Raw genomic sequence first — 10,254 nt, 5'->3', positions numbered from 1 at the left:
TACGCAGCAATCAGTTTATAAGCGTATCACCAACCGGTGGGCACACCTACCTACTGATCGAGCGAAGTCCACGCTATTTTGGTCGAGGGGAAATTTTCCTATATTTGCGTCGCTATGCGCCTCGCACTGCGCAAGAGCAGTTTTTGGGTTCATATCTGGATTTCTATCTCACTATATTCAAATCAAATCAAATCATTCAGTACTTAGGCCCTTTCCAGGCCACTTGTATACGTCCCAAATATGGCTTGCCCTTCCACAGCTTCGGCCGTTTGGTGTAGTGGTTCGAAACGGACTACTATTCCGGAGGTAGCGGGTTCGATTCCCGCACAGTACAAACATTTGTGTGCATGAACATATTTGTTTGTATTGGACTGGGTGTTTTCTATGTATAATAAGTATGTATTTACAAAAAAAAAGTATTTAAGTATGTTTATATCTGTTGTCTAGTACCCATAGTACAAGCTTTGCTTAGTTTGGGACTAGAAGCGCAGTGTAAAATGTCTAAGGATATTTATATATTATTTATTTACTTCGGGACAACATATGGGCTGGTGCTGAGAAGAAGTATTGGAAGAAACTCGACCCTTTTCATTAAGTCTGAGGTACATAATATTTATGACCTTATGTGATGATTTCAAATAACCTGCTTGCATTTCAATGAGAAAACAGTCTATTGCTGTCGTAGCGTTAAGTTTCCGAACTTGACAAAAGTAGCAAGAATGCAATACAATAACAATTAAACTTATAGAAAAGGAGACAAATAGTAATTTATTATGCTCAAAACTCAGCATCTCCTACTAGGTGTGGTGACGTTGATTAAGGCGTAAACATGTTCAGTAGAATACCTAATATTAATTCACATGCTAAACTACTACTTAACTACTACTATTGTCATTTTTTTAAACTTTCAATAGACGGCCTTCTGTCTGTCTAGCAAAAAATTGGTGGACCATGAAATCATACATTTTATCCATTTAAAAATTCAAATCAGTACAAAGTACCACAGAATTTCTTGTTTTTCTGCATGATCATGATGAGACATGATCATGGTGTTTTTACATGAAGTTTGTATGACTTTTGACGTTTGGTATGATTAAACGAAGGTGGTTAGCCGCTTTAGATCCGATGACGTCTTGCAACCTGCTTACAGGTATACTCAACTCCACGGAATCCTCGAAAAGCAATAGAACTAAAGCACCCATGTTGCTGCAAGCTGCCAATGTCGAGTGGTTTCTTGAAATAATACTCCCAAAGAGGTTTGGTTGCCATTAAAAAAATGGTAATGGTAAGGCCCAGAACAGACGGTGAAACGCAACTGCAACGAAACTGCAACTTTCTGATGATTCTGATGAATGAAACTGAAACTGAAAGTTTCAAACTGGTCGCGTCATGTGTGGTCTCTCAACGAACGCTATGGCAGAAACTAACTAGCAGTAGAAGTAGAAGTAACTGGCAGTTGCAGTGTCGTTGCAGTTGCGTTTTACCGTCTGTTCTGGGCCTAAGACTTCAAAGTTCATAATGATAACTCTACGACGTAGAAAGTTACGTTACTCTATCACTTGCGAGTTGTACAAAACAAAACAGAGTGTAGAATGTCTGTTTGTAATACCTGTTGCGGCGATGCGCCGGCGCAGTGACGTCACGCGCACGCCTCGGCCGCGTGGCGCGCACGCCCACCGCACGCACTTGACGGGCTCAGTGCAGCTAGGGTCGCCAGCTGTTGGTTTTGGTTAGGATTATAAAATATCTTTAAGTAGCACATATTTATAGTAGTAGTTACACATAGTATGAAGTTGGGACTTACGATTATTTCTGATAGAGTTCCGGTCCGGATCCCATTAGCCATCATTTAAATATTTTCAGAAACATAAGTGATATTACCAGAATCTGTGTTTAGAACTCCTTTAGTTCTATGAGATAAATGCTTCTTCTGTTCAAGTTTTGCACAGATCGTGAGGAAAAGTCGATTCTAACAATGTTAACAATTGTTTATTAGACTTTGTTTCATACAGTGCATTATCAAAACTGATATTTCACCTGTGTATAATATCGGTTGTGAAATGTCACGGAAAGTCAGTGATATCTATGAGATCAACATCAATATTTTTTTAATCAAAACCGCCTTAAGGAATTTCTCCTATTTCACCCTTTTAACGATTTATTTTTGCATCAAAAGAAAAATTACGTCGTCTTCTTGAGTCACATCTCGATAATAAAATCATTAAATTGAAATCGGTTCAGTTATTTAGGCGAACAAACAAAGAGTGACTTTCGCATTCATAATAACAAAACATTCCCAAGCAACGACGAAGGCTTGGCCACTGAGGGCATAGCTGCCCGCGTCTCTCCGTTAAGGAATCCACGTGCGCGTGCGCTTCGTTCGGATTCTAGAACGACCCACTTGGGTGGCGACGAAATAAAAGGGAAATTAGCAGTTGAATGTTTATCTACTCTAATAATACAAAGATGAAAGATTTGTTTGTATTGAGTAGGCTGCAAAACTACTCGATCGATTTGGAAAATTCTTTCACCATTAGAATCCTAAAATATTTCTAATGAACATAGGTGGTACGAAGGACGCCGGGTCAGCTAGTATTTTAAGATAAGATAGAGTGTGCAAGTATTTAGGTCTAAGGGTTTGACCTTTACAATTTTAGCGCGGCGAGCTGTCTTGGTAGAGTCGCAACCTTGACAGCACTACGCCTTTTCATTGCCTTCAAAAGGTATAAGTTAACAGAAGCCAGAATTTTGTGTTTTTAACGTTGTATTTGATAGGAAACGATGGTGATGGGATAAGATTTATTCTCGAATCTCCTTTAAATCGTACTCAAACTTGCGGTTAAAGAATACAGGACTTGGGTGTTAACTCACTTACCACAAACTACGAAATCACTATTATAACTTGACGATTTTTCTTCAAGTAGGCAAGTACCTACGGGTGTTTTTTGGCAGTCGCAAACTTCGTCGTAAAGAGGTGGACTGGTTTGTCGGGTTTTCGGCATTCACTGCGCACGTAAGTCTGGGACCTGAATACCTGATGAAATCCTGTTCGTTATGCTACTGAGACTTGGTATACCATCCAGTAGATTAAGTGAGCCTCTCAAAGGCTACTCCAATATGACTCAATATAATTATGGTCCAACCTACCACGTTATCGTGGCAGTAGGGACAAAATTGTTAACCATCTATGTTACTCTACCGACCATGTTACCTAATAGAATATACAGGGTGGAAACGATAAGTTATCTTATTCGATTATTTCTAAACTATACAAGATATCGAAAAACTTGTTACTGATCCTGAAAGTGCTTCTCTATTAGTAGCAGTAACCAGTTTTTGGATATCTTGTATAGTTTAGAAATAATCGAGTGAGATCACTTATTGTTTCCACCTTGTACGCTCGTGTTGGGGGTGGACTCACGACAATAACCCAAAGTTCGAAGAGGATCGAAGTAGCGATTCTCAAATCTCGAATTGGTGTCCGAAGTCGATGATCTTGTGATCAAAGATGCAGAAAGAGATAGAGGGAGTGATGTCCTTGGGGGAGGACGTCCAGCAGTAGATTGCTGTATTCTAAAACGACAGTGATGAGCTACTCTAAAATTCCTTTTCCGTATCATATGTAGCACATTTTTCACACATCGTTTAGTATTAGATTTACCATGTCAATTAGTTTTATTTTTATTCTAGAACCACAATTAGTTACTCGTACTAGTTACTAAATGAATCATTTCCAGAGAGTGATTTATCATTACCACTACAGTATTGTTTTATGTGTGTGTCACTGTGTGGGCAGTATGATGCCGGTCTGGCAGCAGTGGCGTCGTAGGAGGCTGGTGATTTGATTCGTAAAAGGTTGCCATTTGCAATTTGTATGATGTTTATACTACTCGTATAATCGCGGGTGTCAATTTCAGAACTCGTCTAAATTGGGTAGTTTTTATTTAAAGTTATGGTAATCAATATACTATAGTAGCTTTTAAAATGAGTCCATGAAAAGTTCAAGTTCTCGAAGTTTCCTACCGATCTTATTACGATCAAGATCTCTTTTTAGCGATAAAATCTTTCACTCTCGCCTTGAAAAGGCCCGGATTATAGTTTTCAGGAAAGACAACAGCAGGCAGCGAATTCCAGTCCCTAGCTGTTCGTTTATAAAAGAGTTATCGAAACTTATTCAGTATTTAGTTGTCAGATACATCTGCATTTTATATAATCCATTTATGTTTACAATGAAACCTAGGTATTTACTTGATGTAATGATCCGATGTTCTTTCTAGATTCCAGCCTGTCTTGCCTGCATCAATACTTAATTGACGTTGGTTGAAATGCAAAACAATTGCGAATAAACCTTGATGTAAAGCAGCCGATAATTTTATCGCTTCCTCGCGTGGTTTGTGTTTAAACCTACTAACATACGAACAAATGGCCGATGACTAATTTTTTATGTCATTGGATTACAAAGGATTGTATGTTCCATTTTGTAAAGTAAAAGTAGGTAAATATGGGCGGTGTGATAGATAGAGAAGCTTCTTTTTCTGATTGTTTACTTCGTTTGTAAAATACAGTCTCTCAATAATGAGGCCCACTGCTGGACCTCCCCCCCAAGGATATCCATAACGACCGGTCGTGCGCTGCCTGCATCTAGATACTTTTCGTCTATACCGACTACGTATTTTACATCGTTTATCTGTTACCAACAGAACCAATACATCTAAAATCGTAGCTTTCTGATAAATAATACTGTAGCTGTCAGCTGTATTTAACTCTTTGACCGACTGCACGTCAAAGTAGACACTGGAATATTACTACATAGTTTTAATAGATGATTTTTTGCAACAAGCAAATCATTCGCAAGATTACGTGCAAAGCGTGGACATTTTTTCGTCTACTGACGTCGATGGAAAAGATGCTGTTGGTTCCAAAAAATTGTGCTGGCGTAAATTGGATCACGGCGACGCTGCGTGCGTGTGCGCAGTGTCAATGGCAGACGTAAATCGCGGAAGTTTCAGGTGCATTTGAGTGAAGATTCTAGGTATGACGTAGGTTTATGGTAATTATAACTCTGAATACAGTTACGTGGAAATCTTGAATTTTCCGTACAGTCATGAGTCTATGCATTTTTCTTGCAAAATGGTTACTTTTGCTCGTACAACGATACTAGATGCTGCTAACAGAATTTGTCTTAAATAATCTTACTATTTGCATCTTCATCAAAGAACTGTATGAAACACTGATACTGTAGTTTTACGATTAGATTATGTATTACGTACGTTTTCATTGTTTTACGGTATTTTCACCACCTGTTTTCGAACAGTTTGGGAATCCCCGAGTAAAAACGCGGGATTACCTGCAAAGTACAAGAAAATGAATTACAGAATCAGTTTTTTACATTTGGCTTTTGAATTAACCATAGTAAATAAGTATTTTTTGTATATTGAGTTTTTTGTTGTGGTTCACCTCGAAATAGACCTTTGTTCAATCCACTCCTTTACCTTGTGTGCCTTTCGGTTTTGCTCGCGACATGTAAGTTTATTTGTTGATTTTTTGTATACAAGGTAAATCTGAGCAGGTCGATACACAGATAATGGTACTGTATACAAATTCCCGGGAATAGAAATGTAGGATCGTAAGTGACATCACTTGAGGACTTAAAGCACATAGAGATTTTTTTTAGTTGACAAGGAATCGAAGCGATTCACGTCTCACACACTCGGAAATTAGACGGCACAAATACTTTAAGATTACATTGATTTAATTTACATTTCATTATCTTTTTTCAAATGGATTCAAACACGTATCGTAGGGCCTGTATTGCCCTTGAAGTACCTACAATCAATGAATAATAATCACGGATGTGTCGATCGACAAAAATATCGGAATCCTTGACTGCAAGCAGCATGTATACAGGGTGACTTTGCAACCAGTATTTATATTTTTAGGAGCGACTCAGAATCACTTAATCGATTTACGTAAAGAAAACATATTATTTTCATATTTAAATGTTTTTATACAAAATTGGCACACGTGGATAATTTCCTTCGTTCATAGAAAAATACGTACACACAGTTAACTGCAAAGTCGTTAAAAATTAAGATATGGGCACCGGCGAAGATAGAGTAACCGGCGAATTAGATTTTCAATACTTTTTTCCGCGAAATATATCACGGTAAAGTTGTGTTGTTAAGTGGTTCTATAGAGCTTATTAAAAAAATTTGGATACTGATTACAAAATCAGCCTGTATGTAAAATGTGTATTTATTTACGAAGCCCTTTCCTGTACTTCGAGAGAATTCTTGTTCGAACACGGTTAGGACCTGATCTGCTAAGGTTGACTAGTTATTTATAATTATAATACATTATCTATTGTTGACTAGCATTCTGATGCAGGTTAAGTACTCGTAGCTAATATTTCAAGAATTCCAAGCTTAGATGAGGGTATATAGCCGTCTATAATTGACAAGAACATTAAAATTGTACGTAATTAAGAGTAAGTACCTTACTACTTGATGTGATGTAAGAAAATGATATAGAAGAAATATTTTTCAAACTTGCTAAAACGGACCCACTGTGCTCTCTTTTGATGTTTCAAGTCTTTGTTTCATTCAATAAGTGAATTTTTATTTTTTAATATTACATATTCAATGCACATGCAATTTTGCAGTAATTGTGTAGAACGTGGTGTGTGTACTCGTACTTTAGCGTGTCTTTGAATTGGAATTGGAATTTTATTTTTGTTTTTATTTTTCTTTTATAAGGAAACAAACAAAATAATTGATACATGAAGTTTCTAATATTCCTGATATAAGATTTTAAACTTTCGCGTTCCATTTCAACTAAAATAGTAAGAAACGCCGCGCTAAGACCCGTGTCTTACTTATAATTCCTGATATTATTTCAAAGTAGTTCACTGTAGTATGTAGAGTCCGACATACGAGTAATCTACCGTTCATAATACGTTACCAAAACAACCCAACCATGCATTGCACAAACCACTACCTTAACACACGTGTGCTTTATATTCGTCAAAGGTCGCAGTCCGCAACATGCGGCGCACGCGCAGACCGCGTGAATGGGTGACGCAAGCCGCGTTATTTCGACGCGCAGCTATAGGTGTGTCCCTTGGTAGGAGGTATGTTTATGTTGGTCGTAATCGTGAATCTTTGGCGTTTTGTCTAAGTTTTGTCAGTTAGGTAAAGCGTAACAGCCTTTGTTATGGGTTTTTAGACTTGAAACTTAGCCTCCGTTTTAGCCAATCTTCGGTTAGTAAGCAATGATAAGGTATACATACCAACTAACAGTACAAGCTTATAAAGCTGGCTAAATGTATGATAAATGTATGCCTGCTCACCTAAAAGTACGAGCTTTCCTGAGTTTAGTTACGTAGGATTATGCTATGTGTAAAATATCCAAAGTTTTATAATTACTTATGTTAATGCTGTGTGTGTCACTGTGGTGTCGTGAAGATACCTACTCACTATACTCAGGTTATAGGAATGCGTTGCAGAAACATGTGTGATAAGTGCAAGCCACAGCCATAGACAATGTATCATGTTCTTCTGTATGCCATAGCATTGCAGTGCTTAGTTTGTTTTTCTTCGATGAAAAGTATTCTGAAAATTTCGTCACCTTATCATACTTCATCTAAAACAACTGTTCTGAGACTCGGCATGACTATCCGCAATCTGTCAGATATTCCTTTTGATTCATCCCGCATGCGTGTACGCATCCACCATCCAGCCACGCGCCTACATCGTGAATGGGTGACGTCACGCGCCTAGAATACTCGCACTGACGCGCCCGCCTAGGCGTGGTGTGGGCGTGGATTTAGACTGCAAAAGGCACGGAATCAATTAAAATGGCCCATAGCAACAGCTTTTTATGAAAGAGTTACGTTAGAATCGCATATCTTAGGCCCAGAACAGACGGTGAAACGCAACTGCAACGAAACTGCAACTGCTAGTTACTTTTGAGTTGCATCTAAGTGTCTGCCATAGCGTCCGTTGAGAGACCACACATGACGCGACCAGTTTGAAACTTTCAGTTTCAGTTTCATTCATCAGAATCATCAGAAAGTTGCAGTTTCGTTGCAGTTGCGTTTCACCGTCTGTTCTGGGCCTTACTCATATTTTTCCAAGTAAAATTATCAGGAGAGGGTTACAATCTAGTATCTTTAATACTCTGGTAGTTATTGCTACAATATTAGAACCATACTGGATTGGCAGGATTTGCAGGAAAAATCAGTAAAGTTACTAAGGCTCAGTTGCACCATCTTACTTTGAATTTGAGAAACGTTAAAACTCTGTGAAACTCCATACAAAAAGCACCGGTTATCGACATAGTTACCTAAAGTTACATGGTGCAACTCAGCCCAAGACTCTTCGAGTAGTACTTAAAGTACAAATGGCAAAGGTAACTTTATAGGGCTTATTTTTTGGTTTACTTAGCATCATTAGGTGCAAGTATGTACAACAAGAAATAAATATTGCAAATTGCACTTGTTCAATGACGCGTATATGATTCCTTATGGAAATTACTAATCTTTACTAGTTGTAACTAAGTAGCAAATCATAAGAATGTAGAGTCTTAATAAGCTACCTAGATAAAATCTTGTTCATCTAAGTTGTCTGCCATGTACCATATTGGTGCGGGTAGAATTACCATACAAATTAAATGCTTGATTAAGTCAGCCACCTGCACACTATGCAAAGCCTTCTAAGTTACATTTTAACTGGGTGCAGATGTTACGTTACTTAGGTAGGTACTTACAAACATTACTATGAACTCTCACAGTGCGCGTGGACGCACAGGGTGACACAGAAACCAATCACAGAGATTCAACGTCTTGCGTTCGATTGGCTGCTTCACTTAAGCAAGTATCGTTTGTGAATACGGGTGTTAGACGCGTGTCTTCGCTTTTATTTAAGTATTTAATTTAATAAACTATTTGTGGGAGAGTCAGCGTCAAGTACTCATTTAAGTATTCATTAATAAATAATCTCATCTTGTGGTAGAGTCAGCGTCAAATAGTTCGTGATACAGAAAGTGGCCAAAAAGTTGACAACACAACTTTATTCTAATGCAACAAAGATGTGTTGCGATCTTTTTTGCTACTTTGGGCAGTCTTGGTAGTTTGGGTATCAGGCATGAACTATTGGACGTTGACTGTATTTTTTGCATTTAATAGCAATTGGCGATCGCCGTACTAATTCGGTATTCGAGACGTAGATTAGACACCGATTTTGGTTGATACTGATGACCACCGCGCCTCCGTCTCTGCGACAACACAAAAGGCATTGTATAACACTTAGTCCATTCCAATAAAAATGCCATTTTGTTAACAAATTAGATATTAAAGATTCATATTGTTTACCAATGTTTCCACCCTCTGCCACATCACTTTTGTTGCAAAATCGCAAAATCTATTACAAAGGCATTAAATGTCACAGTGTTTAGTTGACGTATCTGTACCTCATAAATAAATAACCTTCCTTCTGGCGCAGTCGGGTAATAGGTACCTATTTATTTAGGTGATACTGTGGACAAACATGTTTGTGTGGCACAGAGACAGTTCAAACTCTGTTTGAGTAGATATTTATATCTTTCGAAGTTGATGTAGTCAGTCTAAAATAGTTGGCGGAAATAGGTTTCCTATGCCCGTTTTCACCAACAATACCTAATTTTTAAGTGACCCCTTTGAAAATAAAATTCCTGTTATGTGTTACTCTAGGGGTCACTTAGAAATTAAGGATTGATGGTGAAAACGGACATAAATGCCCCAAACCCTTCCCTATTGAGAGTCATGTTTTGCATTGAAGACTAAAATGACCTCATAAGGATGATGTTGACAGGCTTGGTGTGGTGTTTTACATAAATTCATAACATTGACAGCTGATGTTTTCAGTTTATTGTATTTGTAAGGTCGTAGACATAAAATGTCAATATAAACCTATTGTTGGTAATGACACAAACAGCTAGTCTAGGGTTCTAGGTAAAACTATGAAATGGTTGACGTGATCTAATCACACAATGTTGGGTTATTAGTTCGTACCTAATTGCCTTCATTAACTAATGACTATTGATCGTCAAAGCTGTGAATTTTCCTTCAATTAAGTAATCGATTCAAGTTTTACACCTCTAGTTGTAAAATAAAATAAGTTCTTTACAAACGTAACGTGTATCTAACATTATTTTTTATTTTACAACCTATAAAACAAACATGCATAGGTACAAGAAATAAATTATTCCTATATAACT

Source organism: Ostrinia furnacalis, unplaced genomic scaffold (assembly GCF_004193835.3).
Source record: "Ostrinia furnacalis isolate ACB-3 unplaced genomic scaffold, ASM419383v2 OfSCF6976, whole genome shotgun sequence".
NCBI classification, from domain to species: domain Eukaryota; kingdom Metazoa; phylum Arthropoda; class Insecta; order Lepidoptera; family Crambidae; genus Ostrinia; species Ostrinia furnacalis.
Note: the sequence above shows the minus strand (reverse complement) of the source record.